The 13,918-nt window shown below is 47.4% G+C and overlaps 1 long non-coding RNA gene across 1 annotated transcript in view; it reads left to right on the forward strand.

Moving 5' to 3' along the window:
• Positions 1 to 13,507, forward strand: part of LOC123845517 (uncharacterized) — a 34,689-nt gene extending 21,182 nt beyond the window's left edge. The window contains exons 7-10 of the long non-coding RNA XR_006791055.3: positions 5,393 to 5,551; positions 9,995 to 10,414; positions 12,611 to 12,653; positions 12,815 to 13,507. This is a non-coding gene — a long non-coding RNA (uncharacterized LOC123845517). The remainder of the gene's footprint in view (positions 1 to 5,392; positions 5,552 to 9,994; positions 10,415 to 12,610; positions 12,654 to 12,814) is intronic.
• The last annotated feature ends 411 nt before the right edge of the window (positions 13,508 to 13,918 follow it).

The following is a 13,918-nucleotide window of genomic DNA, read 5'->3' on the forward strand; positions in this document are numbered from 1 at the left end:
CTATGTCTTTATCTGTCAGGTGAATAAATAAAATCTTAAAAAAAAAAAAAAAGAGTCACGTCCTCTGCCAACTGAGCCAGCTAGGTGCCCCTGCCTCCTTCTATCTTTGCCAGTCCCCCCCATGGGGTTTTTCTTTCTTTCTTTCTTTCTTTTTAAAGATTTTATTTATTTATTTGAGAGAGAGAATGAGAGAGAGCACATGAGAGAGGTTAGGGTCCGAGGGAGAAGCAGACTCCCCGCCGAGCAGGGAGCCCGATGCGGGACTCGATCCCGGGACTCCAGGATCATGACCCGAGCCGAAGGCAGTCGCTCAACCAACCGAGCCACCCAGGCGCCCCCATGGGGCTTTTCTTGAGCGTTTGACCAGCTCCCCCAGCCGCAGCTTCCCCGCCAGCTCCCAGGTGGCTCCTAGGCTCCGCCCCTCTGCAGGCCCCGCCCACACCCCACCTGCTGGCTAATCCTGGGCTCCGCTCTCCACGCATCACAACAGCGCCCTTGGGACCGCCTCCTGCAGTCCGGCCAGGGCCGCGCGTTGCCATGGGGACCACAAACAGCCTGGGCCAGTAGGAGAGAGGAGGACTTTCCCTAGAGGAAGCGGCCTCACCTGGGGAGACACTCCCACGTACCCAAGGAGCAGGTGAGCGGCTGAGGGGCTGCGACAGCACGAAAACAAGTCTTTCAGAGCCCCCCATAGCCCTCCTTGTTGGTTACTGAAGATTTGGGCTCTCCTTCCTGTCTCCTCACCCGTGTCCCCTTTCCAGATTCCTTCTGCTTCTCGTACCCAGGCCTCGCTGGTCCTTGACTCCTTGTCCCCGACACCAAAGTTGTTTCTTCCCCAATAGTCATTCCTTTCTTCCTCGTCAAAGTAATAGCATGTTTTGGGCGTCTTGAGCAAAGCGCCTCAGGGGTGAGGCTCTTTCCCGTTGTCAGACACTGGATTGGAGGGGAGAGTCTGGCCCAATTCTGACCTGTAGGACTGGAGACCTGGGACTGGGTGTGTGTGGTCTGGGAGTGTTGTCTCTGCGAAGTGACGTGTGGAGCTGTGGTGCCCTCCGTGACCACCTGGAAGGAAGAGCCTCTTGGGGAGGTGGACTTTCAGTGGCTGAGAAGTTGAACTAACTGACTCCCCACAGGTGATACCCATTTCTAACCCCCTGTCACACCTCCAAGCTTTCCACTTTATCTCACCTTCCCTCTTCCTTGAAGTTCTTTTTCCACTTTGCTTGAGCTGACATTCCTTGGTCTTTTCTCAGTGGGCCTCCTGAACCTCACCTTCTCCACCAAGGATGGTGGCAACACCACAGGATTAGCCCTTGGATCTTTCCTCTTTTCTTCATCCTGCTAAATGAAGTTATTGAGGCTGTGGGTTCAAATCCTGTGGGCTGACTCTCCAAACCTCTGTCTCCAGTCCATTTTTCTGGACACAGGGCCCAAATAGCCAACTACCTTATATACATCTACATGTGGCTGTCTAATAACTCTCTCAAATTGAGCATGTTCAAAATAAAATTACTGATTATGCTTCAAAAAACATGAACATACATCAGCATTCCCTATTTCCAGGGAAGGAGCCAGCTTTACCTGTAGGCCCAGGGCTGTTTTCTCTCCCATCTCTTATCTGGTCCATGTCTAAATCTCATTGCTCCCCACTGCTCTAAACTACTGCAAGAGCCTAAGAAGGGATACCCCTGTTGTTTCCCTGGATTCCAATCAACTCTCTCTACTTTTTTTTTTTTTTTAAAGATTTTATTTATTTATTTGACAGAGAGAGACACAGCGAGAGAGGGAACACAAGCAGGGGGAGTGGGAGAGGGAGAAGCAGGCTTCCCGCCGAGCAGGGAACCCGATGCGGGGCTCGATCCCAGGACTCTGGGATCATGACCTGAGCTGAAGGCAGACGCTTAACCGACTGAGCCACCCAGGCGCCCCAACTCTCTCTACTTTTTTAAAAAAAGATTTTATTTATTTATTTGACAGCGAGAGAGGGAACACAAGCAGGAGGAGTGCGAGAGGGAGAAGCAGGCTTCTGAGCAGGGAGCCTGATGTGGGGCTCAATCCCAGGACCCTGGGATCACGATGTGAGCCAAAGGCAGATGCTTGATGACTGAGCCACCCAGATGCCCCATCTCTCCCTACATTTTATTTTTTATATTTTATTTATTTATTTATTTTAATAAAATAGTCATATATTTTATATATTCTTTTATTTTTTTAAATTTTATTATGTTGTGTTAGTCACCATACAATACATCATTGGTTTTTGATGTGGTGATCCACAATCCATTGTTTTCGTGTAACACCCAGTGCCCCATGCAGTACTTGCCCTCCTTAATACCCATCACCGGGCTAACCAATCCCCCCTCCCCTCTAAATATGGACTCTGAGATATTTATTTATTTTTTAAATGTTTTATTTATTTATTCATGAGAGTCAGAGAGAGAGAGAGAGGCAGAGGCAGAGGGAGAAGCAGGCTCCCTGCCTAGCAGGGAGCCTGATGCGGGACTCAATCCCAGGACCCTGGGATCATGACCTGAGCCGAAGGCAGATGCTTAACCATCTGAGCCACCCAGGCGCCTTCTCCCTACATTTTAAATGAGAGCACATCACTGTGACCTGGATGGCTGGCACCCTCCTACCTCCCCTGCTTCCTTGCTTGGCTCACACTTGCCCCTATGCAGTCTCCTAATGTAACAAGCTCATTGTTGCCTCCAGTACTTTTGCCTTCTTTGACCATCCTATCTAAACCTGCCCACTGGTCTAAGGCACTCCCAAGAAGGCACTACTCCAAAGAAAGAAATACTGCTAATAAGCATGTGGAATTGTTTTCAGTTTAACAGTTGTGGTTGAATTACTGGCTCTGGACATTGAGCTAGGCAGGTGGCTTGCTTTGGCCAATGAAACTCTTTTTTTTTTTAATTTAAAAAAAATTTTTTTAAAGATTTTATTTATTTATTTGAGAGAGAGAGAACGAGAGAGAGAGAGCACATGAGAGGGTGGAGGGTCAGAGGGAGAAGCAGACTCCCTGCTGAGCAGGGAGCCTGATGCGGGACTCAATCCTGGGACTCCAGGATCATGACCTGAGCTGAAGGCAGTTGTTTAACCAACTGAGCCACCCAGGTGCCCCTGGCCAATGAAACTCTTGTGGCTGTAATGTGAGCAGAGGCTTTTTCTCGTGTGTTTCTGCCATTGTGAGCAGAAGAATGTGCCCAGGTTGTCCGTTGGTCCCAGGAGAATTAAAGACCCAGCGAACAGACCTGAGCCCATCCTGAGGCCAGACAAAGCAAAGCCTATTGGCTGACGCCCAGCCACCCCACAGATGCATGAATATGAAACAAAGTCTTATATGCCACAGAGACTTTGTGGCTGGCTGTCACAGAGCATGATTCTAGCAATAGTCAACTGATATACTCTCATGGGAACTTTTATAATTCACAAGACATGTAATTTTTCATCTAGGAAACTGGCAGTGATTTATAGAGATACAGAGATAGAGACTATGAAATATGCATTTGGCAAAGGTTTAGGAAACAGTAAGAGTGTAAATTGGTAGCAACCTGTTTGAAAGTCTTTTTTTTTTTTTTTTTTTTAAGTGGACTCCATGCTGGGCATGGGGCTTGAACTCATGACCCTGAGATCAAGATCTGAGCTGAGATCAAGAGTCAAGTCAGATGCTTAACTAACTGAGTCACCTTGGTGCCCTCCTTGTTTGGAAGTCTTATTTGGCTATCTGTGTCAAAAAAAAAAATTTTTTTTTTAAAGATTTTATTTATTTATTTGACAGAGAGAGACACAGCCAGAGAGGGAACACGAGCAGGAGGAGTGGGAGAGGGAGAAGCAGGCTTCCCGCTGAGCAGGGAGTCTGATGTGGGGCTCGATCCCAGGACCCTGGGATCATGACCTGAGCCAAAGGCAGATGCTTAATGACTGAGCCACCCAGACTCCCTCTGTGTCAAAATTCTTATGCTAACTCAATAATTCTATTACTAAAAATTTGTTCTAAGAAACAATTAAGGGCACGCACAAGATAATTATTGACAAGGGCATTCACTAAAATGTTATTTCTTTTTTTTTTTTAAGGTTTTATTTATTTATTTGACAAAGAGAGACACAGCGAGAGAGGGAACACAAGCAGGGGGAGTGGGAGAGGGAGAAACAGGCTTCCTGCAGAGCAGGGAGCCCAATGCGGGGCTCCATCCCAGGTCCCTGGGATCATGACCTGAGCCGAAGGCAGACACTTAACGACTGAGCCACCCAGGCGCCCCTAAAATGTTATTTCAAAGGGTGGTGAAATGTAAATGTTAGCAGGGGACATTGTTGCTTTATAACTTCCAAATGATACACACTAGAGTACTTCTGACAGAAGTATCTGTTATGTTGAATGTTTGGCAATGTTCCAGGCAAGTAGGTCTCTGAGGGAGGACTGGGTCCCATGTGTCCATGGCCCACCTTCTGTCCCATTGTCCAGAGTTCACCCTCAGGTCTGGCAACATGGAGAGAAGCTCAGTCATGGCTTTTGCTCACCTACCCTGTTCCTGGGGGAGCAGAAATTCTGCCCTGAAGAAGTGGAGGCAAAAGCGGAAACAGGAGGGGTTCTCCAGCAGGGAGGGGGTGCAGACAGGTACTGGGGCTCTGGCAGGAGCCTAGAGCTACGGTGGGAAGGGAACAACATTGTTCTAGGGAAGCTACAGAAACATACTGTACTGATTTCCCAGGCCTGCTCCCATGTGATCAATGAGTGCCCTTGATGAAGCACTTACCCATGATCTTAGTTGATCTCCAGGCTGGGGCTGAAACAGACAGCAGTCATCAAAGCTCAAAGGGACAATCTTCCTCCAGGTCTCCAAATGAAAACGAGATATAACATCATGATGCTGTGCTGTTCTAAGTTCTTTGTACACATTAATTCATTTAAGATTCATAAGCCAAAGTGGGGAGGCCCTCACCATTATTCTATGGAAAGGGAGAACAGAAATGCAGACAGGACATGGCTAGCTTGTGGCAGAGCTGGGACATGAACTCAGGAGTGTGTCATTCAGGTTTCATATGCTCAGCCACTATGGCTTGGATCCCAGCTGGTTGTCAGCCTGGCTCTCAAATACCTTCTCTGCCTCACTGCCTTGCTCTGGAGAAAGGAGCAGACTGAGGGCTGGAAACAGGTGGATTGTCCTGGCTGGCCACATCAGGGACTGCTGCAACATGTACGATTACTTCTTAATACCAAGATTCCTTTGGAGCAGGGCTGAAGCAGAGGATGATCCTGGAGAAGTGTGAGCTACAGATTTCTCCCCAGGCATGAGCCCAGTCACCTGTCGTCTCATTCTGGGGGCCGGGGGCGGGAGGAAGCAGGAAGCATGCTGGGTTATCACGGAGTCTTCATTTTCTTCTCCCCCAGAGCCCAGGCCTGCCTCTGTCTATTCACGGAGTTTGTAAGTCAGCGTGAAGGCCCACTGACTGAGGATGTGTGACTTTGTTCCCCCTGGATGCTGAGGGCAATGGAGTACCAATGCACAATGCAAGGACATACCAGTCTCCATGGATTCTTGAAACACAGGTCAGTGCCCCAGCCCCAGTCCTATGGCGATTTGCTTATTTCGCTTCCAAAGAGTCCTAGGAGTCCTTACCCAGTTCCCTAGGACAGTCTCACAGGTAATGTTAGCTGATGCTAAGAATCCTGTACCCATGAGTCTTTTTTTTGTAGCGTCCTTTGCTTAGCATCCAACCAGTCCCTTCCACTCTGGCTTTGAGACAGTCCTTTGTTGGACATGCAATTTCTGGCTTTTAGCTTATAATGGATCTTCTGGCAAGCATGGTAGGAAGGCAGAAACCATCTGCTAAAGATAAGAATGAGTGTTTAAATTATAACAGTAGCCAGCAATATCAGAATGAAGAGAAGTAACCTTTTGTGGGGTTTGATACAGAACATCACAAGGATGTTCCCAGGGGGCATGAACACATTGACATAGCCAGGCTTTTCAAGTCATCCTGTAAAGCGTCCAAACTCTAAAATGTTTTTATTAATATAATATTTTATTAATGCTTTGTACATGTGCCTATACAAAATTAACCTCTGAATGACTGAACTTCACTTTTAGATTTTATAGCTTTTCCTACCCTGTGGGCTGGATAAATAAGCAGGTCAACTCCTTAATGTTGCACTAATAAAAAATATAGAGCTAATGAAACATAAAGGATAGCACCGTGCCTGTTATTTTGAGGGTCTCTTGCATCTGATTACCATGTCAGGGTGGTAAGGTTGAGGGAGCAACCCTTGGGGGCTGGCGGCTGTCCAGGAAACACCAAAATGGATTGGGTGTAAAACACTGACAGTCTTGGTTTTTTTGAGTTTAGTGTCTGATTATAAGGAAAACAATATCTAAAAGGCTTGTCTGAAGAGACTGGCCTCTTGGTTGGGGCTGAACCCTAAGTACTTGAGAGGAAGACCCAGGCAAAAGGCCATGGATAGAGAATGTTCTAGGGCATATGAAGCTAGCCCTTTCAGGATATAACACAAATGTAGTAAGACTACAAAGAAAACCAATCGAGGAAATCATTACAACTGAAGATAAAAGTGGACTTGAGGATGGGTCAAGGGGTTATGTCCATATCCAAGGCCAATGGTTTGCACCCTTGAGATGTAGACTCAGGCACACAGAGGATGTCTGAGATAATATGTGTTCTATTTCATAGACTGAGTCTTTACTTATGAACACATTGGCCCATATTTATTAGTGCTCTTTATATCTTACCTTGATAACCTCTCATGTACAAAATATCACATGTATTCTTTTAAGATGAGAAACGTGATTACACACAAAAACTTGAATCGCAGTAAAATCTGTGCAAGCCTAGGATACAACTATTGAGTCTCCCTGGCATAAATGTCCTATGCAAATATGGTTCAGGAAAAACTCATCGTCAAGATGAGTTAAGGAAAAAGAACCAGCAAAGGATCACTTTGAAGATACTGCCCAAAAAGAGAAATAAAGGGAACACAAATGGACGAGGGAGAAGACTGTTGCTGCGAGGTACATGGAAAGCTTGACCAAACGTCTTGTATCACATGACACAAGCTGATAGAGGAGTCACCTCTGCAAACAAGGGACAGATGTTGTGATACAAGAGCTGAGGGGAAGGTGGCAGGACCTCAGAGGAAGTGAAACGTGATCTGGCAGAGCTCAGGGATGGAAAAGCCCAACTGGGAAATGATGTCCTCTGGGAGCAGGCAGTGGGGAAAGGAGAGGGAGTTGCTGTTTTCCATGATGCAGCCTTAGATATCTGGCTCTACAAACTATGTGATCTATAACTATGATTTGAAACATTTACAGAGAGCCTCTTTCTTCACTCCCACCCAGTGTTGGAGTCCTCCGAGCGGCCTTGTGCCTTCTCCACCCAGCTTGACTTCTTTGAGGTCTCTTGGGTGATTCCCTGGGTGAGGCGGAATCCCCTTCTCAGGCACATTCAGAATCCGGAGAACCAGTTTTGGACATTGCTGATAGGTTGCAAAGGACTTAGGATCCTAATTCCAGGAGGTGGGCCAAAAGAGCCCTCTTGACTCAGATGTTATTTTTCTGGAAAGATTTTATGAGTATATCTTCTGGGAGCTGGCTTTTGGATTCCAGCCTTGTGGGTTTTTCAAAAGGTAATTCTGCTGCTTTACCCTTCTAGAGTCGCAGGAATGCTATGAGTCTGCTCGCATGTCTGCAGCTGCTGGGAGGCCCAGTATAGGACTGCTCTGTGGTGGAGGAGGCTTTCATTAGGACAAGCTGTTCTCTCCCCTTGCCCCATGACTCCCTACTAGCTGGTCCTAGATCTCTGCTTTCTGGGGCTCCAGGAACCTTCTAGGCTCCCTCTCCTGGGCCTTTCCCTTGTTTCCTAATCTAAGCTTCTTAAACCCCAAATTCCTGGTCCCTCCCAGGTGGTACAGCCTTGGTCCCTAGCTTCATAGTCCCTGACCTCAAGGCCCTCTTTCTCCTGTCAAAAGTACCCTGGCCATCCTTTCCCCAGGACCCTGGCCCTCCAATCGAGTCTCCCATTTCTTTCTGTTCTGGCTCATTGCTTCTGGACATCTGAGCACTGAATTAAAAATGGGGATGTGGGGACCTGGAAGTGATGCAGAGACAACAGTTTAGGTTATATACCATTACCATAGAGACATCCGGTCATGTGCTCTGGGTGCACCTTCATGGGGTGGGACCAGATATAGACCAGGAGCAGTGCCAGACTCCCCCCCCCATATAGTGTTTCTGAGCAGCCGTTCTCCTCCTGGGTCTCTTCTCTCGCCTAATCTTCCCAGACCATTGGGTCCCTGCGAAGCATCAGGTTCCTGGGGCTCAGTGAAGAATTGGGAAGCTTCACGATCAAGGAGCTGCCCCACTTCTAGCTCTGTGTGTGAGGGAGGCAGAACAAGTATCCAATAAGGAGCCCATCATAGGACAGATAGAGCAGAATAAACATCAGCTAAAGGAGATCATTGGAAGACCCACAGAATCAAAGACCAGAGTGAGTGAAGTGAGGAGGTTCACTCCGCATCAGGGAAGACCAGAGAGTGGAAAAACAAGTCTTAGAAGGGAAGCGCATGAGGAGGATTGGATGTACTAGAGACCCATGTGGCCCCAAGAACTCAATACCTCTGACTCTGGCTTAGAAGAGGCCCAAGCTGTCAAGCTGTGGCGAGGTCAGGGCTTTTAATGAAATAGCATCTGTTAAGGAGGACTGAGTGACTTAAGGGCTACCCTACCCAAGGATCCGTGGCCTGGGCCAGTTTCTTGATGTGTTCTGGAAGCCAGTGCTTATTACCACTTTATTCTTGGAGACATGGAGTGAATCAACAATGAACTGAGCCAAAGTTTAAAAATATATGCATAGAAATGTAACAAGTGCTAAGAATATGGCCAGATTTTGAATAGAAGACTAAAGCAGCAGAATTACCTTTTGAAAAACCCACAAGGCTGGAATCCAAAAGCCAGCTCCCAGAAGATATACTCATAAAATCTTTCCAGAAAAATAACATCTGAGTCAAGAGGGCTCTTTTGGCCCACCTCCTGGAATTAGGAAAGTCCTTCATAACCTATCAGCAATGTCTAAAACTGGTTCTCTTGCTTCTGAATGTGCCTGAGAAGGGGACTCCACCTCACCCAGGGATCACCCAAGAGACCTCAAAGAAGTCAAGCTGGGTGCAGAAGGCACAAGGCTGCTCTTGCTGATGCTCCAGAGGGGCATGCCAGCCTGCAGAGGCTCACAGGACCAGAGTGAACAGCAGTGAGGGCCTTAGATACACAGAAAGGAAGAGAGAAAGGGAAGGTAAGAGAAAATGCAGAAATACAAAGCAAAAAGCAAAACCCATCAAAGCAAGTAAAAACTTACAAGGAGAAGAGTCAAAAACTGTAGGAAAAATGACAAAACTGTGGACCCATCTGGAACGTAGGCGAGGATCTTTGGTACCAGAGAGCCCCTGCCCTCCCCACCTCCGCTAGTGGCTATAGGGCAAACTCTGGTCAAGGGCAAGACAGAAGTGACAGCTCTGAAAGTGGTCAGAGGGGGTGGGCTCTCATGGCAACACTTCCTTTCTTTTTCATGGAGTAGAATTTGGGCTCAAAGCGGGGCCTCCCCCTGGCCTTCATTTCACTTAGGGATTGAGAAGTTTAGTGTAATTGTAATTCTTTAAGAATGTTTTTCCCTCCCAATTTCTAGAATTTATTGTGAAGTGGAAGTTTTATGAATCTGTGTCAATGATATCTTATGCTTAAAGATCTCCCTACTTGTGTATCTGTGGCTTATTGTGAAGAAAAAATTTCAAAATTAAGAATAATAAAAAAGAATGTTTTGTTTTATGTTATTTTAAAGAAGCTCCCCTAGAGAGTCTGCTGTGCCCTGTGGGATGGGCACCAATCATTCTGTCAAAAGGAACTGGGATGTGAAGAATTTGGAGTTCATGACCATGTTTCTGCTGGACCCTTGACAAAGCACTTTACTCATCATCCCATTTGTCCCTCAGGACTGTGCTGTGAGGGAGGTGGGGTTCCTGAGGGCCACTGAAGTGATCACACCTCCTCCTCCACAGCAAGGGCAGTTCAGGAGAGCCACACTGGAGAGCTCCTGGTGCTTCACCTCAGTCAGAACTGACAACCACCAAGGCCGAGAGGTCCTGTCTTCCAGCTCCCAGGATTCCCCTGAGCTCGTCCTTGGTGCGCTGCCTCAGCCTCGCTCTCCTCTGTCTCAGTCCCCCCAGCGATGGGCCCATCAGAATCACTTCTCCACAGCCACTTTCTCCACCAAATGTTTGATCACGGAGGGGATTGTGAGCTCAGACACTGCTCCGTGGGTGATGGAGTTTATCATCAGCGTTTGCCCCGCAGAGGGGCGTGCCCTGTGCTGTCACGCTACCCCAGATGCTGCAGCACCTGAAACTGTGCAGGTTCTTATTGTTTCCATGAATTCTCTTTTCAGTTTTCTTAGGCTCTTTCTGCTCTCCCTGTGTTCTTGTCAGAGCACTTGCCTTAAGGGCAGAGAGGTGGGGACAGTGACCTCAGGGCCAGTGGAGCTGCAAGGGAAGTCCAACACATTGCATCTAGAGGCCACCCCTGACTCGCTGAGCCCAGAGCCACCCGCCCCTTTCCCAGTCCCTCTTCAGCCTGCTCCTGGAGGCAAGCACTCTTGCTTTCATATTGTCAAGATGCCCTTGGGAGGCCCTGGCCAAGGCTGATTTTCCTGTCATCCTTCCAGGGCACTTTTTTGTTGACACAATGGTAGGACATCTTTGCCTGCCCTGTGCACTGTTGGTCTAACCCCTGACTGACCAAAAAGCTGCTTGGCATTCAGTTTGACTGCTGTCTAAAAGGACAGGCTCAGAATTTCTGAGATCAACCCTCAGAAGACAGTTGTCTTGGTTGCCTGGGACTGGGTTCTCTGGCTGACTCTGGCAGTGAATTAATTCCTCCTGCAAGCTCTTGACTCTCTCTCCAATGGATGACCTGGCTAGCAGCTCCCTGGTTAACTAAATAACTAATGTCTTCTCACAAGGTGCTGGGCCCACGTCTGCTGTGTCTGAGCTGGGAAGCCCGGAGAATGCTGACGGCCCCCTCCTTATGCTCTGCCTCTTTTGGGATCTCAGGGGTCCTCAGAAGCAGGTCTACCTTGAGAAACACTCTTAATTGGAGGCCCATGGAGCCTAAGGGTGCCTGACATCACATTCAGTGTTATGTGTGGAGATGATGTATTCAGAATTGTGCATGGATGACAATGTACATTTTCTGAGGAGACGGCCAATAACATTTGTTGAGTTCTCAAAGGGTCTAGGAGCCATGAGAAGTTATGAATCATTTATCTAAGGAGACCCATCCATCTCAGAAAGGCCCAAGATTGACTCTCTGGGTCCTTTTTCATTCCTGTTCCCAGACACCAAAGGGACAGGGACGGGACTTGCAGGGAACCTTGTGGCCTGGGCTGAACAAGAATGTGGGAGGCAGTTCAGGACCCTGTGGTCTTCTGGGTCCTATTCAGGGTCCTGCAAAAATGACTTAATGACCCCCCATCAAGGATCATCAAGCTTCAGGGGTCCATGAAGTACACTGCTATGGGTGGGTGTGGGGTTCCCACAGAGGATCCAAGTCTGCTTGTACTGTGGGTCTGGGATAGTCCAGAGTGGCCTGAGGCTGAGCCCTGAAGTGGCTAAAGCATATAACCACGTTGCTGTTAGGCTTGTGCACGTTTACTTTGGGATTCACCCAGTTTCCCTTGGCTCCAATCTCTTGTAGTGAGTCAGCTGGTTTCCTGGGCAACTGGATTTTACTATTAGGTGACTTTTTAGACACAGCAACAGCCAGGCAACCAAAATCAGAAACTCCCTGTCATGTACCTTACCAATACTGGGGACTTTGGTGAGGGTTAAAATCTTTGTATGTGGCCTATCACTGAGCTGGAACCTTGACGGTGGAGGGCCAGGGAGCAGGTGGTGCCTATTTGGAGGCTGTCTCATTTTCACAAGTCCTAGAAGACATTTTTCTTTGCTTTTGTATGTTACAAATATCCTTGGCTGACACCTAATTTGTCTTGCAAGTGACTCCAAAATGTTACAATGCTATTTGGCTATCCCGTAGGGGTATTTTGGTGAAAAACACCACTGAGTGGTACCCAATGACTGATAATGGGATTTGTGACGCAAAAGCCTACTTGTTCCTACCCACGAACTGGCTGGAAACTTGTTGCTTGCTTGCTTGCTTGCTTGCTTTTTTTTTTTAAGATTTATTAAAGAGAGAGAGAGAAAGAGGGAGGGAATCTCAAACAGACTCCCCACTGAGCATGGAGCCCAGTATGGGGCTCCACCTCATGACCCTGAGAATATGACCTGAGCCAAAACTAAGAGTCAGATAGTCAACCAAGTGAGCCACCCAGGCGCCCCAGAAACTTGTTGCTTTCTTTTAGGATTGCCCCTAATGTTGCCCAGTGTCCATTCTGACCCATCAGTTTCTCCTCCAGGGAAAAAGAGATCAGGTAACTTAATTCAAGTAGGAAAAAAACTGGGCCTTGACTTAAAACAGAAACCCTAACCACTTAAGGGGAATTCTAGATTGCTTTTTTCTTTCCTCATGCCTCTTCACTTCATGCTTTACAGGAGGCCCAGAAAATGGGAGATCCCATGTGCTACAGACTAGCAGGTGAGTTAGATCAAGCCATTGAGGCTATAGATCTCCTTGATTAAGAGGTTTGTGAAAAAGGACTGGGAGTAGGGTGAAGCAGGCATGGCACTCAGCTTAGGGACATTTAAGAGGCTGTCAAAAAACCCTGTAATCCAGCCAGTGTGTTGTTCTGGTTGTAGAACAGTGGATTACCCTGTGCCTGGCAAAATGGAGCTCGTGAATCCGGCTGTCTTCCCCCATCTAACTGTGGTGCTGGGCCCTTGGCATGCTCTCTACCACCTGGTTCTTCATTTATGAAGTTACCTCCACATTTATGAAGTACACTTGGGATATCTACAAAGAGCTTCTCATCTTCTTGCTGTCCTCACTCTTCATGGGCTTTGGAGTCCTCTTCCCACTGCTCTGGGTTGACATCTACATATGAGCTCCCAAGGGTTTGAACCAGGAAGCTTCACTGAATCCCTGCTTTTGTAAATTAATTTTTTTTTTACTGTTGATAGAAGTGTCCCACCTGCTGCTCACAATTAAGGCAGATGTGTGACTGAAAAAAAAAAAACCCAAAACAACCTAACCCTGTAATCAAGATAATATTTTAATGTAATCTTTTTTTTTTAAGATTTATTTGAGAGAGAGTGAGAGCGAGAGAGATCACAGAGGGAGAGGGAGAAGAAGACTCACTGCTGAGAGGAGAGTCCGATGCAGGGCTGGATCCCAGGACCCTGAGATCATGACCTGAGTTGAAGGCAGACGCTTAACTGACTGAGCCACCCAGGTGCTCCTTAATGTAGTCTTTTTTTTTTTTTAAGATTTTATTTATTTATTTGAGAGAGAGAGAATGAGAGACAGAGAGCATGAGAGAGAGGAGGGTCAGAGAGAGAAGCAGACCCCCTGCTGAGCAGGGAGCCCGATGCGGGACTCGATCCCGGGACTCCAGGATCATGACCTGAGCCGAAGGCAGTCGCTTAACCAACTGAGCCACCCAGGCGCCCCCTTAATGTAGTCTTTTTAAAAAATCAAAACTAATTCCAAAAAGTCCACAATAAACAAAATGTCATTTTAGATAAAGAAGGATCAGTAACAGTGCTATGTTCAGCTGTACTGGAATTTGAGGCTGAAGGAAAAATCAGTGATGCTGATCCTGTTTTTATTTAAAACTGTGTAGATGCTGAAAGGGCCACCCCCAGGTGACACTCGAAACAGATGGCGATGTGCAGGGATGGTCCCAGGTACGATGGACCATCCAGGGGTACTGCTCCCACAGCTCAATGTCTACACTAATGGGA

Source organism: Mirounga angustirostris, unplaced genomic scaffold, assembly GCF_029215605.1.
Source record: "Mirounga angustirostris isolate CCGP_5_RB_7025 unplaced genomic scaffold, mMirAng1.0.hap1 SCAF_6, whole genome shotgun sequence".
Taxonomy (NCBI): domain Eukaryota; kingdom Metazoa; phylum Chordata; class Mammalia; order Carnivora; family Phocidae; genus Mirounga; species Mirounga angustirostris.